General features: G+C 36.0%; 1 long non-coding RNA gene across 1 annotated transcript; it reads right to left on the bottom strand.

Moving 5' to 3' along the window:
- Positions 1–252: 252 nt before the first annotated feature.
- LOC122196562 (uncharacterized) lies at positions 253–5,462 on the bottom strand. Its single transcript, XR_006188628.1, has 3 exons — positions 5,342–5,462; positions 1,639–1,684; positions 253–580 (listed from the first exon to the last, which is right to left on the bottom strand). It is a non-coding gene; the product is annotated as an uncharacterized LOC122196562 (long non-coding RNA).
- Positions 5,463–25,336: the final 19,874 nt, after the last annotated feature.

Genomic DNA, 25,336 nt, shown 5'->3' with positions numbered 1-25,336 from the left:
ACGTATCATCAAATAACTTTTCTAGTATCACGATGCATCTATCCTTGCGGAGCCTTCCTGGTCCTTTGGTGTCACCCTTGAAAACCAATGGACTTCTACCTGTGCATGCTATGATTATGATCATTTTTGATCCCTGAATTTGGCACCTTGTTTGCATGTTCCATAAAATATTAATTTTTTGTTTTTTGTGCAAGGGCAAAATGGTCATAAGCAAAATTAAAAGCCAAATAGTTGGATTTTAACAATTCAGGGACTAAAAAAGTTAAGAAACATAAAATTTGCTAACCAATTCCTTTTCGGACCAAACCCAAAGAAAAATGCTAAGCTAAAGGACCACAAGTGTAATTTACTCCGACTAACAATCAAATCAATGGAAGTCCCTTGCTTTTAGTGTAATCCACTCTAACAATCAAACCAATAATTTGAAAGATTGCCGATAAGAATCTTGGTATAGTAGTAGGATGATATTAAAGTCAAACTAAAAGTACATTTCTATAATCGGAAAGTAGTTAAAATGTAGGTTGCTATTAAAGATATATAACTTGAGTAGGTCAACGAAACCGAGCTCAAAATCAATAACCTGCAAACACAACGTCTACTCATCAGTCATCATACTTGCAAAAGAGAGCATAAGCGAGCACTACATGTATTATGTTTTAAAGGTTAAATGAAAGAAATAGCAACGTGTGAATTGTTATAAAAATATACACATACACATATTAATATACCATTTTAATTAAACTGATTTCCACTTATTGCATTAAAATGAAAATTTGAGATTTTTTCTATGTAAATTATTTCTTATAGAAATTCTTTAGAATTTTATCATTTTATATCAAACAAATTTCATAAAGACATCTTATATTAAATACATAGCAAGTGCATGCATACGATCTTATATTAATCGTCCTAATTGTCTTACATAATCAATGATGATTCCAAATGAATTATTGTATTGGCCCTTTTTATCATGGCAGTTTCTAACTTTGCATTAGTATTTATATATATCAAATATTAATGAATCTACATCACTATTTGTAAGTTGTAACAAATAGATTATATATTCTTATAGCTTTTTGACCTTTATACTTTAAATGGAAAATAGTTATCAAACAATCGGCCAATTTTCAGTAAAATGGTCATCGACTTTTATAGTGTTATGTAGCACAAAAAAAGACACTTCCCCCCATTAGACATCGTTTATTGGACTTGGGTGGATTTAGAAAACTCAAAAACAAAATAACCAAAAAAAAAAATATCAGTGGACCAAGTACAAAATTTCATTTTAATTGTAAAATTATACAAAACTTACATTTAAAGATAATTTATAGTTTAGAAAAAAAATTAATGAATTTGGTGAAGGGCAAAATGGTCATAAGAAAAATTAAAAGCCGAATAGTTGGATTTTAAGAAATCAGAGACTAAAAAAGTTAAGAAGCATAAAATTTGCTAACCGATTCCTTTTCGGACCAAACCCAAAGAAAAATGCTAAGCTAAAAGGACCATAAGTGTAAAACTAACAATCAAATCAATGGAAGTACCTTGCCACTTCTTGCATCAACTGCATTTAATGTGATTTACTCTAACTAATCATGTATACAAAATGTATATGAAAAGGAAAGGTTTTGTATTACTTACCCTTCATATTTCTTAAATAACCCGAATAAAAACATTTTTCAGGCTTCTGCCAAATAGGAAGGAAGACAATAATTAATTATGTAATTATGTTGCGACAAAACTTCAAAAATGGCTCCTGTGGTTTTCAAAAATATTAAGTTTAGTCCTTAAGTTCAAAAAACCTCACAGATAGTCCCTGTGGTTTCAAAACTTTTCACAAATAGTCCTTTTCATTAACTCCGTTAGCTTTTGACCAAAAGGAATTGAATTAACGGCCAAAAGCTAACGGAGTTAACGAAAAGGACTAGTTGTTAAAAGTTTTGAAATCACAGGGACCATATGTGAGGTTTTTTGAACTTAAGGACTAAACTTGATATTTTTGAAAACCACAGGAACCATTTTTGAAGTTTTGTCTTATGTTGCAGGAAATAAGTATGTATTAGCTATTGGAAGCAAACAAGTATGAAACCAAATGAAAGGAATTGAATTAAATACCAAAAGATTTGTTAAGATAAGCTTTATGTTATTTGCTAATAAATAATTAGTGACAGCAAGCATGCGCTAGGATGCATCGAGCACGCATTTGGAGAAAACAAAAACCAATTAAGTTTTGCATTCTATTTACTAAAATGTTAAGATTCATTAGCCCTTTTCCGCTTTCTCGGCTTCTATTACAAAATCGGAATAAATCAAATCGCTTTTCAGATAGAGAAAGAACCACTGTAATGGGAAGGAAGACGGAGCTTCCCGTAAAAATTATGTGGTTAATGGCGTAGTTCGGTGCCAATTGGGGCTGTCGAATACTACAAGAAAGAGAATACACAAATGAACTTCTGTTTGAAACAATTACAATGCATCCAACCCAATCGAGAGAGAAGGGAAATGCTTGCTCGAAGAGGAAATTTCTAGTGAGAGAACAGGTTTATATTGACAAATTTTGGGCTAAACAACTCTATCCGTTTAAAACTTAGGGGTTGTTTGGCTTAGCTTAAACAATTCTATCCGCTTAAAACTTAGGGGTTGTTTGGCTTAGCTTTTAACAATCAAAAGTCTTTTTTGGAAAAAAAAAATCAGAAAAGCCCAAAAGTCTTTTTTTGGAAAAGAAAAACAACAAAAGATGTTTGGCAAAACTACTTCTGGAGTTTTTATACAAGGAAAAGGAACTTTTTAGAAAAGTTAGGAAATCCTGACTTTTTGTAATTTTTCCAAAAATGACTTTTGGGCTGTGAAAAGCTAAGTCAAACACCCCCTTACACACCAACGCTAAAATAACATATAACTAAAAATAACATTTTTTATTAGTGATATTGAACTTAGTAATTTCATATAATTTTTTCTAAACTTTATTTATATATGAATAAAATAAAACGTCATGACGATGCCATCACTAGTAGGAATGGAAATTTAGTGACATAATCAAAAAAAATTGTCGTAATGAAGTTTAGTCTCGAAATTTAACGAAATTCGCATATTTGATGTAAAATGGTGTGATTTACAAAACTCACCACTTCGCCGTGACACATAGTGTTTTTCGGCAATTCGGGACTGTTTAGGGCTTAAAAATGACGTTTTTTTATTTTTATAATTTTCCGGAAAAAAAATTATTATTTATTCACAAATGAATATAACATTAATAAAAAAAATATGGTTATATGATTTTTTTTATTAACCATAAAAAGATTAGTTATATATATATATATATATATATATATATATATATATATATATATATATATATATATACTAGTAGGGTACACGCGCGATGCGGCGACGCCAGATAGTCCTTTCGGCAAATAGTTTTCATGCGGCGATTAGTTTCCTTTTCGTGTCAAATAGTTCGTTCGGTCGGATAGTTCCTTTCGACGAATAGTTTCTAGCCAGATACCTAGATGCGGGCTGGAATGGCTTTCTATACTCTCTCATCTATTGCACTGGTTTTATTATATGATTATCTGGTAGGGGTACAGAAAGTGAAAATGAAAAAAGTATCGAAAAAATAATTTGTTCATTTATCATTCTGGTTTTTATTATGAGATTAATTTATAGGGATGCACAAAGTATATCACTTACTTAAAAGAGCACATTGATAACACAAATCTCCTTAATTTCGGTGGGTTGAATGCCAATTTGGCGGAGAAAAATGAAATTGATGATAGATCTTACTTTCAACGAAGAAAGATTATGCAATTAAGTAACAATAATAGTAATTCTTTTAAATTTTGAACGATTTCATTTTTATAAATATTTCTCGTATTTGTCAATTACATGAACAAAATAATTTTATAATTAAGCATTAGCATTCTTTATAACTTTACATGTATGTTTTGTAAGATCTTCTAATTTCATTTTCTATATCTTCAATTTTATCCAAAATTTATTTTTTATTAGATTTAAAAAATAAACAATATTCAAATATTATTCATATATTGTTAAGACCAAAATTTTAAAATATTGAGTTATCATAAGTATTTTAAAATATTGAAATATTGAGTTAACATGTCTACAACTATATATTTAATATATTATAGCTTCATATTTAATATATTATAATTAATATATACTTCAAATCATTAAAAATAATTAAATAATATATGATAAGTATTTCATTATTTGTTTCAAATAAAATGTTATGAAACATACTGATAAATAATGTATACAACTATAACACTCTAAATTTAGAAAAAAATATATGGATAATACAGGTCATATTACCACCTCCTAAGATACTAAATACATACAAATGTCAAACTCCTTATGCATAGCTTGCAAATTTTCAAAGCAATATTCACTAAATTCGGTGTTTATAGACTAATCATAGTATAAGGTCCCGTTTGATAGTTGCTGACTGGAAAAGCGCTAACTGGGAAAGATATGTCTGGGTAAGAAATCCTTATTAAGTAAGAAATTATGTTGTTTGATTGTCAATCTGACTGCATATGCTTACTGATGAAAATGATCATTTTACCCTTTCAATAATAATAAGCAAAGGGATGAATTCATCAAGAACACAATCAGGAAAATCAATAAACATATAAACGGCAAACATGAACTGAACAACAACCAAATCAATTGCAAATGCTTAACATTTATTAATATCAACAACAAAAGTCAAAAGTTCAAGAAAAAAAACTTTCAACAACAATAGAACCTCATAAAACCTCACTTTTGCAGCCATATTTCAATCATCAATAATTTTTCACCCTAGATTACAACTATGTTCATGATTTCCAAAAAGGGCAATATTGTCGATAACCATCACCATTGAAATCCAGACAACTCCAGGGAAACATTGTACATAGCAATGCATTTTGTAATGAAATCTTTGAATTCATTTTAATGTGAGTTTACCTAATCTATTACAAACTTCACAGCAACAGTTGCAACTATGACTCCATGTTGAACCTAATAATAGCAACAAATATTCAAACAACCCCTACAAGAAAAAAACTTTCAATTCTCTATACCAAACAGCTCCTAACAGGAAAAAACTTTTAACAACAATGAAACATTCAACAGAAATTGAAACAACAATCTAAACAACAAAAATCGATACAAATATCCGAAATAATGGCAGAAATCGATGCAGAAATCGGGAATAATGGATGAAATCGATGCATAAATCGGGAATAATGGATGAAATAGATGCAGAAATCGAGACAACAACAATCGTTCATGGTAGAAATCGGAACTATTATCAGATGACGAGGGAGAAATCGATGTTTACCTGTTAAGACGAGGAGGAACTTTTATCGGTGCTTGCAGGTTGCGAGAGAAAGGAGATGATGTGTTAGGACAATGGTAACGGGATGGAAACGTTTTTTGCTTTCCTCAGTCAGCTGGTATTGAATCCCTTTCCTGGTCCCGGTCAGATGCTTATTTCCGAGTCAGATGGGTCAAGTTCTTATATCAAACAAATATTGCTGACCGAGTCAGCCCAATAGGTCTGACGGTCAGATGAAAAACAAACAGATGAAAAACAAACATGGCCTAAGAAAAGGAAAAACATCAAAAACATGTAATCACCATTTCTCGGTTGGGGCACTCCCATTTTATTTTTTATTAATATTGTTACTACATAACGTTCAAAAGAAAAACAACTTTTGCTAAAAAAAACTACCCACAGATTTCTTTTATGGTGTTTAGGGTTTACTAGTATACAAAACTTCTTCCATTTCATTTACACTTTTTTTTTCCACCAGGTAAAACCATCGGCGAATTCATCTTCCAACCCAACGATGACATCTTCATCAAACCTTAATTTACTTTCACTAACTCCATTTTTTGTATGTCAGACATTTCAATAAGATGGCCGGTACTAGGGCAGAGAATGTTAGAACAGGAACAGTTGCCAGGTACGTTGAGGGTTTCTATGGGGATTGCACAGCAGTAGCAGACAACGAAACAGTTGCGTGAGAAGCTAACTACGGTTTTAACCATTCTCATTATGTTGGTAGCTTTTATTATGTTATAAATCGATTAGTATGAGTTAATAATAAAAAGAGTTTTTTGTTATTAAAAAATGAGTTTCTTGTTCAATGCCGATTTTTCTAGAAAATATAATACATATTCTTTGTGAAGGGTCCGCTTTTTTTCCACGTCTAAATATACAAAAAGAAAGGTACATGCATCCCTCATTTCCATATATATTTTATTTCGAATCGAAATAGAATAACGTCCATCGATTTCAATCCTTGATTTGTGTTTGGTACAAAAATCAAATACTAAAGAGTTTCGATTTTAAATATCTTTACAGGAATCCAAAAACAAAATACAAAAAGTGACGTAATGTCTCATTTACAAAAATCAAATATCATTTGGTATTTTACGTATGTGCATACATCAGAAAGTTTGTTGCAAAATAAATTTACAATGATACATAATAAAGCACAAGATTGAACATTATTCCAAATTGCAAATATCATTTTTTTTTTTTTGATACTACATGCTAAACAGTTAACTATTGCTATTTATGACAAAAAAATGGTGGAAACATTAGAAGCTGAATCTACATAAGATTTGCACAAAATGTGCAAAATCATAGATTTAGGATAATATCCATTTTCTAAGACCCATCAAGATCTACTTGTTTGGTATGAGAGGCACTACAAACTTTTAGAGAGAGAGGGAAAAAAAATAATAAGATTATTTGTTTATGAGAATGCCTTTATTTATATTTGTTAGAATGTATCGTGATTGGTTAACTTTTATTGACAAATATCACTAATCTTATTGAACGGTTAAGATTGTTATAAGATCAAATCAATGGATCATCTTCTTCTTTTGTTTTAAAAGGTTCCGATTTGACATAGAGAGGAAGTGGGCGGGAGAATTGACAATTGAAATTGCATTGAACTAATATCAGTTGACACTTGTTTTTTTTATCCAGATTAGTTAGTTGTACATGAAGTTTTGGTACTTGTTTTTAAAACTTTTTTTTTAAGACATGCATTACTTTATTGTACATGTAGCTTTATAATTTGTAAATAAGACAATAAATATGTAAGTATTATAATACAGTACTAGTAGTGATGGATAATATTTTTTTTTCGGCGAGTTGTTTCGTTTCGGCGATTACGGTTTTTCGTCAATGATGTTCTTTTGAGCTGTTGTTTTATATCGGAGATTATGTTCCTTTTGGCGCGTTATTTTGTTTTAGAGATTACGTTTTTTTCGTCGATTATGTTCTTTCGGAACGTTGTTTCGTTTCCATAAAAGAAATCGTATTTAAATAAATATCTAAATAAATTTTTATATTTAAAACAACATAGTAAGTAGTACCTGAAAATAAGAAAATAAAACGATGTGTTAATAGGTTTTTTTTAAAAAAATCCTTAATGAATTTTTTCATTTACTTCCTCCTTTAAAAAAACTTAATGTCAAGTGTGAATATTGACAAGGTTTGTTTTTTTAACAACTTCCCACGTCAATTGTTGACACCAATTACCCCATGTTTGCTTGTATCGGCACGATGCAACGACAACAAATCATTTTTCAATATTTTTTTTTTTACTTTGTAACGAATTTTTGTTTTATTGGATCATTGTAATTTGTTTTATTGGATCATTGTAATACTTAGGGTGAAAAAGTGAAAGCTTTGTAAATTTATTATTATTATTTTTTTGTAAGCTTTGATTTAATGATAAATTGCTATTAAAGTTGACAAAAATAAAAATAAAAAAAATTAAAAAAAGGCAAATTTTTTACTTTCAACAACAAAAAATCCTCAAGGGACAAAATCGACAATGTTTTCCTAAACTTGAAGACGTTTTGTCAAGATCCTTTTTGTAATATTTAGATTTTATCTTTTAATGTTTTATTTTAGAACTTTTTCGTTTAAATGTATATTATTTCTTTTAACTTATAAGATATGAGAATCTAATGTTAAAAAATAAATATATTACAATATGTATCACTTCCCATAAATTAAAAAAATAGATATATATTAGATGCATATCATATTACCATAAATATTTAAATTGGATTGTAAATTAAAATGCATTATAAGTCGATTTTTTCTATATAAATTATTTCTTATAGAAATTCTTTAGAATTTTATCATTTTATATCAAACAAATTTCATAAAGACATCTTATATTAATTACATAGCAAGTGCATGCATATGATATAATTTGAATTTCTTAAATCGTCATAATTGTATTGGCCCTTTTTATCATGGCAGTTTCTAACTTTGCATTAGTATTTATATATATCAAATATTAATGAATCTATATCACTATTTGTAAGTTGTAACAAATCTTCTCTATTCTAATAAAAGAATAAGTTTAATCTCCTATTGATAAGTGTCATACAATTAGAAGTCTTCATTAATGTTATATATCATCTATCATGCCACTTGTCAACCTATTAATTATCCATTTCAAATTTCAAATTTGAAATTTCAACTCTAATTACATTAAATTAATAATTGATTCCTCATTTTAAATTTCAAAATTTTATTTTCACACTTTAATTATATTAAATTAATAACATTAGATTGAAAAATAAAATAAAATTAATATAGATTATAAGGTGATATAACTTCACATATTTATTAATTCCCTTTATATAACTAAAAAATATTTCTTTAGTAATAATTTATTTAAAATAATTGATTAATAATTTTGATTTTTAATATAAAATTTTAATTAATTTTATAACCGTAGTTCTCACGAGTTATAAACTAGTAGATTATATATTCTTATAGCTTTTTGACCTTTAAATGGAAAATAGTTATCAAACAATCGGCCAATTTTCAGTAAAATGGTCATCGACTGTTATAGTGTTATGTAGAAAAAAAAAAAAAAAAAAAAAAAGACACTTCCCCTCATTAGACATCGTTTATTGGACTTGGGTGGATTTCTATAATATATCTATATGCTCCTATCTTGCATATTATATTGTGTCTGCAGCAACAATAAAAAGGAAACAATTTACTAAGAGAAAAACCACAGGAACATAAAGCATTTTTAATATATGAATGACTACATGAAAAGATATTACTACGAGTATTCAAGATAGCAAGCTTCAACTTTTTCCCTCCAAATGTAACATTTTTCAATTTAAAATCCATCCCTGCACAACAAGTGAGATAATGATGAGTGAAGAATCTCCTGTTCATAAGGCTTGTTCGGCAAAACTAACGGGTATATATAAAATTAGTGACGTATCTCAATGATCTTGTTAATGCTATTCATAAGCCGCAATAGTATATATAAAATTTCTATAACCGAAAACAATTTTTTCCATCCATTTAGTATGCGCGTAAGGGTAAAACGGTCCAAGACCATGAGTTGAACGAGGTTAATGTCATCAAGCAACCAAAACCCAGGGGCAGGATGGTATTTTTTGTCTCTTTCTATGCTATTTAAGTTCCTTGTCCTTGTGTTTTGGTGTTGAAAAAAGATAGTATTGCTTTGGCATTTTGGAGATGGAGTTTATCAATTACAATGAAGTTTTCATAATTTCTTTAACTGTGGGTGTTATAATCTTATGAAATTTCTGGAACAAGAAGGTGAAATCAGAGCGTATCAAATACCAGTGCATTTTTAGTATTAATGAAATTTTCTTCTTTACATGATATGCGGGATACTTATTTTGTGTTTGGAGATTGAGTCACATGCTAAAGATTAGTTAGTATAAAATATAAATATGCATACTTTCTATCACCAATTACTTTACTTGCGACTAACATTGAACAAACATCAGGTTCAGGTTCTTATTTGTATCATTAAACATGCATAAAGTCATTTAAATGTCCAAACCTTATAATTTTCGTTTTAACTTTTAACTAATACTTAGTTGCTACACTAGTTGGGTCGGGTGGATCATTTTAGCCATTTAAAACACAACATTCCTTTGTTCTTTTTTTCAATACATATTAGGATAATACCTACAGAGGCTACTAATTTTCTCAATATATCCATTTTTTAAACATCATTTATCTAGACCTTAGCTAAGGGGAGGATTTTGTAATAAAAGCTACTACTTGACAAACTATTCATCTTAAAAATAAAAATAGGGAAAGAACGATGGAATCAACAATATAGAAGGTAAATGATTAAAAATGGAAGACGATGGAATTGATTAACAATCAAATGATTGTCCAGGGAGTGGTCCCTCTCTCACTGAAATCGAATTTCAGGAGCCCAAACAGAATACAAAAAGATTACATCATGAAAACATCTTATCACACGCTCCCTCTATTTATTCTCTAATGCTAGCATAACTAACTCCTCAGCCACTTTCCTTTTTTGCCCTTGTTCCCCTTCTAGAATAAACTAGCAACGGTTTGTGTATGTCATCTTCTGTAGTCCCCTTGTGTGTATTCCCATCATTACCCGCTCCTTCAAAAGGAGTCTTGTCCTCAAGACTTAATTGCGGAAATTGTGCTTTAATAATAGAGGCGTCTTCCCAGGTGGCATTCTCCTCGTCCTGGTCCTCCCACTGAATCAACCATTGCACGATTTCTTCTTGTTGTTCTGTAATAAGTCGTGTTGCCAAAACGGCCTTAGGACGAAGGATCTCATCTTGTCCCATCTCTAACTCTGGTGGAAAGACGGTTTCGACGGGGGCTTGAACGGCTTTTTTTAGAAGGGATACATGAAACACGGGATGGATTTTGGAGGTGGCCGGTAGAGTGAGCTTGTAAGCAACTGGACCCACCTTGGCCTCTACTTGAAAAGGACCAAAAAACTTTGCAGCTAATTTTTGGTGAATGCGTCTAGCCACGGATGCTTGGCGGTAAGGCTTCAACTTAACATACACCCATTCACCTACCAAGAACTGTACGTCGCGACGTTTCCTGTCAGCTACAGCTTTCATGCCTTCTTGAGCGTGAGCCAGATGTTGACGTAGTTGTCGTAAAGCCTCATCACGATCCTGTAACTCCAAAGCGACTGCTTGAACACGAATTTCACCCGGAACAAATTGGATAACACTTGGAGGTTTGCGACCATAGACTACCTCAAATGGGGTCGAACCAGTTGAAACATGAAATGTAGAGTTATACCAAAACTCTGCCCAAGGAACCCATATAGCCCAGGAACGAGGCTGATCGACTGCAAAACAACGTAAATAAGCTTCAAGACATCGATTGATCACCTCAGTTTGGCCATTTGTCTCTGGGTGATATGCTGAGCTCATATGCAATTTGGTGCCCTGAAGCTTGAAAATTTCCTTCCAAAAGTTGCTGATAAAAAGACGGTCTCTATCGCTTACTATGGACTTGGGAATACCATGGAGACGAATTACTTCACGAACAAACAATTCAGCAACAGATTTTGCTGTGTACGGATGTTTAAGCAGGAGAAAATGGTTGTATTTTGACAAACGGTCCACCACCACTAAAATAGTATCAAACCCTTTGGATTTCGGTAAGCCTGTTATGAAGTCCATAGATAAATCTTCCCAGATGGCGGTTGGAATATTTAATGGTTGTAAAAGTCCTCCAGGGACCAGGGAACTTGCTTTGCAACGTTGACACACATCACAAGCCCTTACAAATTCTTTCACCCGTCTAATCATCCCCGGCCAATATAGATTGCTAGCAAGACGGCGATATGTACGATAATATCCCGAGTGACCCCCAGAAGCTGAAGTATGAAACTCATGTAATAACTCAGGAATAAAGCAAGAGTTGCGAGCTATGACTAGTCGATTTTTGTAATAAAGAACACCATGGTTAACTGCAAAACCTGGGTGTCGTGATGGATTCTCTTCACAGGCTTGAATGAGTCGTTGAACCTCAAGATCGTTCTTAGCCTCTTGGATCAATTTTTCCCCTTGAGCCCATACCGGAACCGATACTAACTGTCGGAAAGTTCCTTCTTCGTCACGTCGGGATAGAGCATCTGCTGCTCTATTCTCACGCCCTGGTTTGTACTGAATTTCGAAGTTAAAACCCAGCAATTTTGCCACCCAATTATGCTGGTCTGGGGTTGTGATTCGCTGTTGAAGTAAAAATTTAAGGCTCTTTTGGTCGGTATAAACCACAAAGGTAGTACCCAACAAATAAGTACGCCAATGTTGTACCGCAAGAACTAACGCCATGATCTCCCTTTCATAAGCAGACTTTGTGAGATTCCGGTCACTCAAAGCTTTACTGAAGTACGCGATGGGACGATTGTGCTGCATAAGGACCGCTCCAATTCCTCTGCCCGACGCATCACATTCCACCACAAATGGTGTAGAGAAATCCGGTAGAGCCAAAACAGGCGTCGTGACAAGGGCGTGTTTGAGGGAATCAAAGGCGGTTTGCGCGTCGGGATGCCAACGAAAAGCATCCTTTTTCGTCAAGTCGGTTAAAGGGCGCGCAATGCTACCATAATTCTTTACAAACTTTCGATAGTATCCCGTGAGTCCCAGAAACCCACGTAACCCTTTTATGGTCATAGGAACAGGCCAATCGACTACAGCTTCCACCTTACTCGGATCCATGGCAACTCCTTGGCCATCAATAATGTGTCCCAAATACTCAACAGAAGATTGCGCATAAGAGCATTTCTTGCGATTGACCCTCAATGTATTTGTTAACAAGATATCGAGCACAGCAGCTACATCCTGTAAGTGATCCCCCACGTAGCACTATAAACCAAAATATCGTCAAAAAAAATGACCACTTTCTTTCGTAATAGAGGACGAAAGATCTCGTTCATGACCGACTGAAAAGTATATGGAGCGTTCATTAACCCAAAGGGCATAACCAAATACTCATAATGGCCATCATGTGTTCGAAAAGCGGTCTTGTCGATACTATCTTCATGCATGCGAATTTGATTGTAACCTGACTTCAAATCCAATTTGGAAAAAAATTTAGCACCATGCAATTCATCCAACAATTCCTCCACCACTGGAATCGGGAACTTGTCAGGGATGGTTGCTTTGTTAAGGGCCCTGTAATCCACACACATACGCCATGAATCATCCTTCTTACGGACCAGAATCACAGGACTTGCATAGGCACTTTTACTAGGACGTATCATTCCTAAAGATAACAATTCAGAGACTTGTTTTTCAATTTCAGCTTTTTGGGTATGTGGGTATCGATAGGGTCGAACACAAATTGGGGTGTGGTGTTGTGTTAAATGAATGCAATGGTCATGTGGACGCGGCGGTGGGAGACCTGTTGGTTCTTGAAAAACCAGTGCAAATTGTTCCAAAATGCGATTGAGCTCTGTTTGTTTATCCGCCTCCATGAATACCGACAGCAGACCTTTGGTATTCGACAACTGGTTTGGCAACTAAGGGTCATGAGAAGCAAGCCAGTTGTGAAGAGAAGTGTGTGATCGTTGTCCATTAGGTAAGCCTTGTAGAGTAATTTCCCTTCCTCCCCAAACGAACTTCATCCAAGCAGCGTTCCAATTATGAATAACTTCTCCTAGGGAATTCAACCAGGGCATTCCCAGAATCAGGTCCGTATTTCCTGTATCAAATACCAGAGCATTGACCAAAAATGCACAAGACCCAATTTGAATTTGGAGGTCCAAGCATTGCTCTGTCACCCGCACCATGAACCCATCACCTAATTTGATATTAATACCTGAAAAACTGACCGTCGTGAGATTTAGAGCGACCACCAGTTGACGGGAGACGAAGTTATGAGTCGCGCCACCATCGACCAAAAGGATTGTTGGAATGCCCCCAATAAAGCCCTCAAACTTAAGAGTTTTACCACCGAGAGTGGTCTTAGAAACCCCCGTAAACTCCAAAGCAGAACATGTGCCTTCAGGAACCAGTTCCCCTGTTTGTTCGTCATGGAAACCGTAATCCATCATCCGAAGTTGATCATCTGTATCCCCCAGCTCTTCATCGTCCCCCAACAATAAGACACGAAGCTTGGCTTCAGCACATTTATGAGATGGCCCATATTGTAACCCACACCGAAAACATAACCCCTTCTTTCGTCGTTCTTCCCATTCCGTGCGTGTCAATGAACGTACCCCGCGATCTCGATTCAATGGCTGCCCTGGATCTGGTGGAGAAGGGAAAAGCGATTTGGAAAACGAGGAGGTCCTATTGACGTCCTTGCGACCACTCAAAAGTTTGTCTCCCAATTTAGGGATTGTGGCCCGATTACAATCCGAACGGCCCAACAACTGACCGGGCTCCGGAAAAGACCCATTAGATACCCCAAAACGGTTCAAATAACAAAACCGGGTCTGAGAAATGTTACCGGTCGTCGGGCGGAGGAGGTCGTCAACATCCTTAGCGGCATACATCACCTCTAAAGTAGTTTGAGGACACTGTAAACGGACCCATCGTCTAACCTCATTCTGTAAGCCGGCCACAAAATACCCCAAAACTTGTCGATCCGGTAAAGGGCCCACGAGAGATAACAAATACTCAAAATCATCGATGTACTCCAGAGTAGAATCCATCTGTTGGATCATCGCCAACTGTTCAAAGGGGTTTTGCACTTCTAAACCGCTGAAACGTTGTAACAATTTCGTCTGAAAACCCTCCCATGTCAAATGAGGATGGAGTTGGCTCACAATTGTGAACCAATGTTGGGCAACCCCAACCATACTCAACTGTGCCAAGCGTAATCGAAAGTGAGGAGGTGTACCATTGATTTCGAAGAAGAGGGTGGCCTTTTGAATCCAACCTTGAGGATCGAACCCATTAAACTCCGGTAGTGTAATCTTCTTCACCGTCCAGGGCAGGCCCACAGGGGGAGGCGCGACCACGTCCTGAGGCAGGGGGTTTCCATCCACCGGTGGAGGAGTCGATCCTGACGGACGTGGAGGGGTGTGGGAAGAGAAAATGCCAGAGCCAGATGCACCAGATCCCCCGGTAGCATGTTGTTTCTCTTGATTTTGCATCCACGTTAGCATCGTCTTACGAAAGGTAGCGTTCTCCTGTTGCTCTTTCTGGATATTGATGTTCATAGCATCCATGTGGATCTTGACTTCCCCCATTTCGACTTGCAACTGGGATAACAAGGCATCGTGATCTTCTAAGCGTTGGCTGGTGGAACGAGTAGTCGTCATAGGCACAGTTCTGGCAGGTCGATGGCAGGTCGGACCAATGATGGGGTTTGATAGTTAATGGAACAATAAAAATAGGGAAAGAACGATGGAATCAACAATATAGAAGGTAAATGATTAAAAATGGAAGACGATGGAATTGATTAACAATCAAATGATTGTCCAGGGAGTGGTCCCTCTCTCACTGAAATCGAATTTCAGGAGCCCAAACAGAATACAAAAAGATTACATCATGAAAACATCTTATCACACGCTCCCTCTATTTATTCTCTAATGCTAGCATAACTAACTCCTCAGCCACTTTCCTTTTTTGCCCTTATTCCCCTTCTAGAATAAACTAGCAACGGCTTGTGTGTGTCATCTTCTGTAGTCCCCTTGTGTGTATTCCCATCAGCTAAGGGGAGGATTTTGTAATAAAAGCTACTACTTGACAAACTATTCATCTTAAAATTGATAAAAAGTTCAACTACTATTTTATAGGCAGTTTCTTAATACCCTTTTATAGACTAGCTTCATGAATGAGGCATACTAGCGATTCGACTCACCAATTTTTATACATATATAATATTTAACTTTTAATTATAATATATAAGGTGTGTTTTAAACTTCTAAAACTTTAGGGTTTATATGAATTTTCGAAAATTAGACCATTAATTTTAAACTCAAAATAAACCAAAAACTAGATTTAATAATTATCTATTAACTTTTAATTAATTTATTAAATCTTGGGAGGATTATCTAATTAAATCAAACAATTAATTTAATCCTAACCCTTAACCCTCTAAATTTCGAAAATTTAGGGTGAAGGATAATTATCCAATTAAGCAACAATTATCCAAACAAGAAACCCTAAAAATCCTAATGATATTTCAAAATTCAAGGGAGGTGGCTAGAGTTTTTCAAAACCATAACCCTAATTTTTTATTAGGGTTTATTAAGGCTAGGGTTTTTCGAAAACCCCTTAAACCAAAACCCTAAAAAAAACAAAAAATGGATTTTAGGGTTTATTAGCTATAAACCCAAATTTGCAATTCAACTATTATATCAATTCAATTTAAAACAAAATCAATAACTGATACTACTGATAGGTTTTAAGTAAAACAAATAAACTAGAAAACAATTCATAAGTTCACATGCAACCTACTTTGGATCTATGTTTTAACTCTTGAACATATAACTTTGAATTGCAAAACAAGAACCCTAAAGAGGAGAGGCTATTTTCGAAATTAACCAATTAGGGTTTTAGAATCACATACCTTTCAATTGTTATAGTAAAAAATGGGTAATCACTAATCTTGATCTTCTTGGAAGCTTAGCACAAAAAATGTAATGCCTCTAATGGAGTCACACCGCAGAACTAGCAAGAAGGAAACTATAGAGAGAGAGAGAGAGAGAAGGATATAATATGCAATTTTTGGCCAAGGTTTCTCCAGTTGTAGGGTTGGACGAAATTCAGGAGCCAGGAGGCCCTTATATAGCTGAGGCAACTATGGTTTAAGGGAAAACCCTAATGTTCCTTTGATTAGGGTCCAAGCTTATCCAGAGACCTTATCAAAGCCTCTTGGACGAAATCATTAGGGTTTCCCAAATAGATTTCGTCCACCCCCTTCCAAGGAGGTTCTGGAACCTTCCATCAAACTATTTGATAATTGCAAACTAGTCCCTATACTTTATAATTAATACAAATAACCCCAAAATCATTTCTAATTAATTTATGGCTAACTATTAATTAAATAATATGATTTTTGATTAATATATTACTTTCATAACATACTAATAAATCATTTATATTAATTTATTAATCTTATAATAAATTAATCTCTCTCCTTTCATAATTTCCTTGTCCGGTTGTTAGGTTTGAGGGCAACCCAAAAAGACTGTGTTGCTATCAATTCAAGTACATACCAACTATAGTTATGGGCTTAGACACCTAATCCAACACTTGTAACACCCGAAATTTTCAAACAAAATTTTCATTTTTTTAGGTTCCCTAAAAACATAGTTTTAACATCAACCCATGTCAAATACATAACATTATAAAACAAAGTCATAGTATCCCAGAATCCACAAATATCCTCATTAACAGACGAGAGTGTACAATCATGCCAACACCTTCCTGCGATCCTAAGATGTACCTGAAACACATTTAAATCAACATTGTAAGCACAAAGCTTAGTGAGTCCCCCAAAATACCACATACACAAATAATTAGCCTATAATGGTTATGTCTCAATAAGGACCCTCCGGTCATGTGTCTCAGGGAAGACCCTCCGGTCTCACGTCTCAGTATGGACCTTCTAGTCATAACTATATATATATATATATATATATATATATATATATATATATATATATATATATATATACCCACATGTAACACCCGTAGATCCGGGCTAGTCAATTTAAAGACGATTAACATCAAAAATGACTTTTTGATAGAAGATTATTTAGAATGAATAATCTTAACTAAGTTGTAGTGGTCGTGACAAGGATTCCGGATATATAAATAACGCCGAAATCTGAGTTATAACGAAGAAGTTATGACTTGTCGAAGTTTCGCGACAGAACCAGCACGACACAGCGCGACGTAAATAATGAATTTACGATAGAGCGATATTTAGCCTTAGCGATCTAAACGAAAGTCGTAGAATTCGTTAAACCGATAGCATGCATAAAAAGAACGCCCAAATCTGACTTCGTATGAGGAAGTTATGATTTTCCGAAGTTTCGACTTAACAGTGTGCAGCCCGAATACTCGATTTGAGATCGAGCGGTTTTTAGCCGAAACAATCTAAACGAGAATTGAAAATCTCATCAATGGTAGTGCAACGGTAAAAAGTCATACGAAAACAGACGTCGGATGAAGAAGTTATGAATTTATAACGGAGTTTTCCTGTCCTAGCCTACTAAATATAATATAATAAAAATAAAGTCAAAATTAGCCAACGGAGTCTAAACGAGAGTGTAGAGCATAATCTCACCTACGTGTAGATATAAATAACGTCGAAAACGGAGCTCGTATGCGAAAGTTATAAATTTCTAAAGTTCGGGGCGTGAATCTCAAGGTTGTGTCAGAGCTCACGAGGTGAACATTAGTGGCTCACGAGGTGAACAGATGATGGACGTCTTCCAGGGCAAGTGTCCATGACGAACGCAATAACGTATCGAGCTCACGAGGTGAGCATATGTAGCTCACGAGGTGAGCATATGTCGCTCACGAGGTGAACCTAGCATTTTTTCCCTATAAATAGAATTCAAGGGGCATTCGAGTTTGGTTGCTCATCTCTTACTCTCCCCCTCCTGATACCCTCTCTAAGCCCTATTTTAACCCCCCCCCCCCCCCCCCGAAGCCCCGATATCTTCCCGAGACCCGAAGCAAGTCCCGAAGTTCTGAAGATCCCGAGAAGAAAATAGTTTCCGAGCTGAAGCTCTACCCGCGAAAAGCCCGGTTTTTGTGAAGATCTTCCGGTTTCACCGAAGAATACTACTTCTACAAGCCGTAGTGCTGTCCAATCATCTTCTGATCAAGTGAGTGTATAGTCACTTTCTTCTAACACATAAATATTAAGTATTTGCTATGAAATACGTGCTGTGTATAATATATTGTTGTTTATTCGAGATGATTGTGGAATGAATAAATTATATAAGTTTTAATGAGTTAAACTGTATATGTATTCTGTATCTACGAATATGTTGGGTATAACATAGGTAGATGAGGTTGTTGGTAGGTGATAAAAGATGGGTTGGACTATGAGATAAAAGGATAAAGAGATAAACTTGTTTTAGATCTAGGTGTATGGATCAGATAAAGAGGTTAGTTTTAGATCCGAGAGTATGGATTAGATCAAGTGGTTAGTTTTAGATCCGGGAATATGGATTAGGTAATGAGGCAAATTTAAGATCCGGGAGTACAGATTATGTATTTTTGAACTACGTGTTCATTCGATAAGGTATCATGTGTATAGTCCCTTTTAGGAACATGATTTTAATACGAGTATTGATTAAAGTAGGAAATATACATATGTATGTGAAGTATTTGTTCTTGTCCGAAATACGTGTTAGATATATTTGATGATATACAACGTGTGAATCAGATATGGTTCAATATGTGTTAAGATGTGTATATATGATATTATTACTTAAAACCTTCTGTTAAGTATACACTAGTTGGTGTTGCCTAAACGGAGATAGTATCAAAAATTGATTATAGGCATTGTAGGCTTGCCTAGTGATGGGTTAAGACTTAAATAGGGATGTTTAGTTCAATTAAGATTGGACTTTCGGTAGTCTCTTATTAAGAGTACGTGTAGGGTAAGATTAATGATCGATGGAGTACGTCCTACGTACAGAAGTACATTTTATGTACGAAGTCCTTTTCAAAGCTCTATGTCTTGGGTGCTGTTTGTGCCAGGGTACTGTTATGTTCTCGGGTACGAGTCTTTCGCTTACCCGAGTACCATAATGTGTCAGAAGTACTATCATGTACAACGTCTTTTTGGAAATTTTGTGTGTCGGTTACAGGAGCGTACGGGAGTACTCTAGTAGTATTTTGAGAGATCTTTGGAGTCAGCGTTTCTTTTATGAAGTGATCGACCGAGCTTCATATGTCAGCGTTTTCTTCCACGAAGTAATTAAGGGAACTTTGTAGACTGCCTAATAAGGTGTGTCGGTAATAGACCACTGTTAGGTATGTTTAGTGTTATATTGCTGGATAGGGTGCGTCTGGGGGTGAAATACCTCATGTATTCACGCCACTGCTAGGAAAAGTTCGATGCTGAGATAGGTAGAGTCAGGGGGTATAATACCTCATGATAGTCGGACCACGCCTAGGCATTGTTATGTAGATAACTACCCCTGACTTAATTGTCTTGTGGTTCTTTCTTTTACGAACGAAGGTTCGTGGTGAAACTTATTCCATTCCACTCATTTGATGTCTTTATTGATCCTCGTTTGCTGCCACGGAATTTCCAAAGCAGCCTCATCAGTTTTTTGTTCATATCGATTCCTTAGGCTAGATCTCGTAAGATCATTGTATAGGGTCAGTATGTGGGGATCGACGGGATGGGATAGATTGTTTTAGAAATATGATTTATATGTGTTAATAGTATTAGTGGTTTTGCAGGATCGAGATATACATTATTATCACATTGTTTGAACTAAGAGCTTTCGTACTCTGTGTTCCTTAGGTGATTGGGTTCACCAGAGATATTTGAACTAAGCGTTCACTAGGTGTTCATTAGTTATTGGAAATTGCACGTTCACCAGAGGTAATCTAAGAACCTTGGCAACACTAAACTTTGCGCCAATTCCTTAGGGCAATCCTTTGTAATGAATGGGAGAAGGGTAATCGGTTCTTACGGTAAATCTTTATGAAATAAAGGAATATAATGGGGTGGGTAATTGGATTGATTGTTTGATAACTAAAAATAATAATTATATTATTGTGGGTTGAAAACCCTATATGCTCACCAGGCTCCAAAGCCTGACCCACTCAGTTTTCTTTGCATTATAGGTAATTGCACAAGAGTATAAGTTGGTGGACTTGTCGAGAGATTTTGGATTATTGATCAGTAGTTATGAGTAATTGTTGTAAGGTCTATTTTGTTCTGTTTATGTTGTTGGTCTGTATTGAACATGACATCCCAAGATTTTGTTATATAATGAAAATTACAATTCTCTAAATGAATGCTTTGATAAATTCTTATCATATTTTTGTTGTGGGAACAAATTCCGCAACTGTTTTCTTTAAAAGATTACTCTGTTTTCTTCAAAGGTTGTTATGTCTTCCCTTTTATAGTTGTTTTAATCTTTCTAACTCTTGCAAAATAATCTTTGGTGGGTAAAATAGTTTTAGTTTTATTCAACATTTTTAAAGCTTTCGTTGTCATTTTACCGGTTGTGAAACCAGATTCTTGAATAAAAACCCAACAATTGGTATCAGAGTCATTTTTGCAAAGATTGGTTAGATTATTTTTTTAGTTTATGAAATATTTGTTTTTGGAAAACATGGATGATTCTTTCTTTGCAAGAAAAATCCATACATATTTTCTATGACAAGTTTAAAATGTTTACAATTGTTATTTTTGACCAAAAATTTACATGCATCTTTTGGTCATAAAAGTTGTCTTAGAAAAACAAAAAATTGTTTTATATAATTTTGAGTATATATAAATATGTATGATGTGCATAAACTTGTCATGGACCTTTGTGTTGTTGCATGTGTTGATTTATTTTAAAATGGTTGTAACTATTTATTTATTCATATGGTATGTAATAATTAAATAGATAATTTTCTTTTGTTAATTTTTGTAAGTAATAGATTAGTTTTAGAAATAGTTTATTCTTTATAACAATGTAACAAAAATGAAGATGATGACCATTTTGAAGATCAAAAGTTTATAAAGTTGATTTTATTAAAGTTTCTCAAACTTTATAAAATTATTTTTATAAACTTGCTACTAGGTATGGAAGCAAGTGGGAGCACATGAAGATTTTACAAGATAAAGGTCCCTTATGTCCCTTTATGAATGGACTTGATAATTTTGTGATGGCTCACAAAACTATTACTAGTTAATGGCTTGGTTTATGCACATATGTTATAATTTTTATGCATGCTTGTGTTGTTTTATGTTTATGTTATTATTATTATGTTATTGTTGATAAAATTAGTTTTTTAATTGCAAAATAATATTTTTAACAAAAATAAACATCACAAGGAGTTTGGTTTTAATAAAATTTACCTTTTAACATAAGATGCTAAAAATAATTTTACAATAAAACAAGTTTTTTCGTTAAAACTAGTAACCGTTAAAATTTTGGGATTAAAAATGTGTAACACGGTAAATTTCAAAACAATTTTTCACATTTTATAAAAACATACTTCATTTAATATTCATAAAAACATCAATGTTTGAAACTCAATCCATGACATATAAAAATCCCAAGATCTCATAACATAAAAATCTTGTGTGTGTACTGATCAAGCCGGCATCTTCCCATGGTCATCACTAGTACCTGAAACAAATAACACCAAACACTGTAAGCACAAAGCTTAGTGAGTTCCCCAAAATACCACATATAGCACATATTAGCCACTCGAGGCTATAACTGTGTGGGTTCGTGGACCCTACTCTGTGAACCCTCTGGTTCTAACTCTGTGAACCTTCCGGTTCTAACTCTATAAGCAGGCACAGCATAAATCACATAGAAATAATGCAGTCCAACACATAACATACATATATCATACAAATACTCTATCACATAACTCTAATTACCTATTCAAGGTAAAGTATAGTGAAAAGACTCACCTCGCGTATCTCGATAACTCGCAAATCCCTGAAATCACTAGCGCTCGATCTCCCGAGCTATAGTCCTCCTATAACACAATATATCTCTAATTAACACTTTCACAACTAAGGTTGACTATCCCTATCAAGTCAACACTGGTCAACCCTGGTCAATGGTCAACGGTCAACTTTGACCGGACTGGGCGAGTGCACTAGAGCGACTCGGCGAGTCTATACGGGTTCACTTACTCCCTCAGATCCTCTCTTGACACGTCGAGTACTTCCCTAACTCGACGAGTTCCACCTGGCATGAATCCCGGGGCCACCACGACTCAACTCGCCGAGTCTCAAGAACAAAATGGGCGAGTTCCGGCTTGACTCAGCTCCCCTTTGACTCTCCCTGACTCACTGGGTCATCCCCCAACCCGGCGAGTCTACTCGCTGAACAATTTACGTGAAACCCAAACCCTACTCGTCGAGTCTCAAGAACAACTCGGCGAGTTCATGCCATGCACAAACTCTATTGACCTCCTGAGGTCAGATTTGTTTCCCCAAACCATAGATCTGGCCTTCCCAAGCATGAATGTCACATAAAGTTCGAAACTTGATGCTTGTATAACCACAACAAGGCATCAAAAGGAGATTTGGTCCCAAAAATGACAACCTAAGTCCAATAACTCCATACTAACCCAAAAGCTCCAAGGGTTAAGGTCTCTGGACCTCTTTGAGTCCAGATCCAAGGCACAAACTCGAAGAGGGACCATTTGCTTCACATAATCACTCTCCAAAGGGGTTAGAAAACCCTAACTTTAAAGATCAACCCTAAAACTGAAGGAGGTTCGAACTATTACCTCAAAATGAAGCCTCTGGACTCTGGATCTGCTTGAATCTCACCTCCTCCTTGCTCTTGTCACCCTCTTCTTGCTAATCAAAGGATACAAAGATCCAAAAGTGACTTCTTTTCTCTCAAAGCGATTTAGCTCTCTTAGGGTTCTCTCAGGGGACTGGTAGCCGCAATGGGAGGCTATAAGTGCCCTTAAATAGGCTCCAAACCCGGAGAATTAGGGTTTCATTAAACAGCGTGGACTCGCCGAGTCCAGACGCGAACCCGCACCCATAACCGCGATCATACTCGGCGAGTTTGGGCTCCAACTCACCGAGTCTCCTCACAAATCACCAAAAATACAATAATAAATAATACCTTGGAATTCGGGATGTTACAATTCTCCCCCACTAGAACTAGACTTCGCCCTCGAAGTCTCGCTCTGCAAATAACTCCGGATGCTACTCACGCATCTCACGCTCCGGCTCCCAAGTCATCCCGGACCCCTTCCGATGTTGCCACTGAACCAAAACCAAGGGTACCTCCTTGTTCCTCAAAACCTTGATTTTCCAATCTCTGATTGCCACCGGTCTCTCAGCATAATTCAGGCTCGCATCCACCTAAATATCCTCTAATGGAACCACTTCCGACTCATCGGCTATGTACTTCCGCAATTGCGACACGTGGAAAGTGTCGTGAATCTGACCCAACTCTATTGGCAACTCCAAGCGATAGGCTACCCTACCTACCCTCGCGACCACCCGGAATGGACCAATATATCGAGGTCCCAACTTGCCCCTCTTCCTGAATCGAATCACTCCTTTCCAAGGAGAGACCTTCAGGAGCACAAAGTCGCCGACCTGAAACTCAAGCTCGGACCGACGTCTGTCTGCATAACTCTTCTGACGACTCTGAGCGGTCAACAACCTCTGTCTGACCTGTTGGATCTACTCTGTCGTCTGAAGCACGATCTCTGTACTGCCCATAACACGTTGTCCGACCTCTCCCCAGCAAATGGGGGTCCGACACCTCCTCCCATACAACAGCTCAAAGGGTGGCATACCAATGCTCGAATGATGGTTGTTGTTGTAGGAAAACTCTGCCAAGGGAAAATACGTATCCCAACTCCCCCGAAATCCAACACACATGCCCAGAGCATGTCCTCGAGCGTCTGGATCGTCCGCTCACTCTGTCCGTCTGTCTGGGGGTGATATGCGGTACTAAAATGCAGCCTAGTACCCAACTCCTCGTGAAACTTCTTCCAGAATCTGGAAGTGAAACGTACATCCCGGTCTGAGACAATCGAGATCAGCACCCCATGCCGAGATAACACCTCCCTCACGTACATATCTGCTAACTTCTCTGCAGAGGAGCTCTCACTGATAGCAAGGAAGTGGGCGCTCTTTGTCAACCTGTCCACAATCACCCAAATTGCATCGACTCCCTTAGCAGTCCTTGGCAATTTGGTGATAAAATCCATGGTAATCTGTTCCCACTTCCATTCGGGAACCTCCAACGGCTGCAACTTACCATGAGGTCTCTGGTGCTCGGCCTTAACCCTACGGCAGGTTAAGCACCTCTCAACAAACCACACAACATCCCTCTTCATACAGGGCCACCAATACTCTCTCCTCAGGTCCAAATACATCTTAGTGGCCCCAGGATGGATTGAGAATTTCGACCGATGAGCCTCTTCCATCAAAATGGTACACGTCCCTCCCACAAATGGTACCCATATACGCCCTTGAAATGTCATAATCCCCCGACCATCGGTAACGAACTATGATACCAACCCAACAACTCGCTCCCTCTTCTGGTTCTTCGATCTCATGGCCTCAGCCTGTGCTCCATGAATGGTGTCCAGCACCGGAGCCATCACGGTCAATCGCAAACATACATCTCGCAATGGGGCGCTCTCCGCCCTGTGACTCAGGGCGTTGGCTACCACATTAGCCTTGCCCAGATGGTACAGGATCTCACAATCATAATCCTTGACCACATCCAACCACCTCCTCTGCCGCATGTTTAGGTTGGGCTGATCCATCAAATACTTTAGGCTCTTATGGTCCGTGTATATCGTACACCGAACCCCATACATATAGTGACGCCAAATTTTGAGGGCGAAC

The sequence above is a fragment of the Lactuca sativa genome, chromosome 1, assembly GCF_002870075.4.
Source record: "Lactuca sativa cultivar Salinas chromosome 1, Lsat_Salinas_v11, whole genome shotgun sequence".
Taxonomy (NCBI): Eukaryota; Viridiplantae; Streptophyta; class Magnoliopsida; order Asterales; family Asteraceae; genus Lactuca; species Lactuca sativa.
This window is presented reverse-complemented; position numbering and strand designations above follow the sequence as displayed.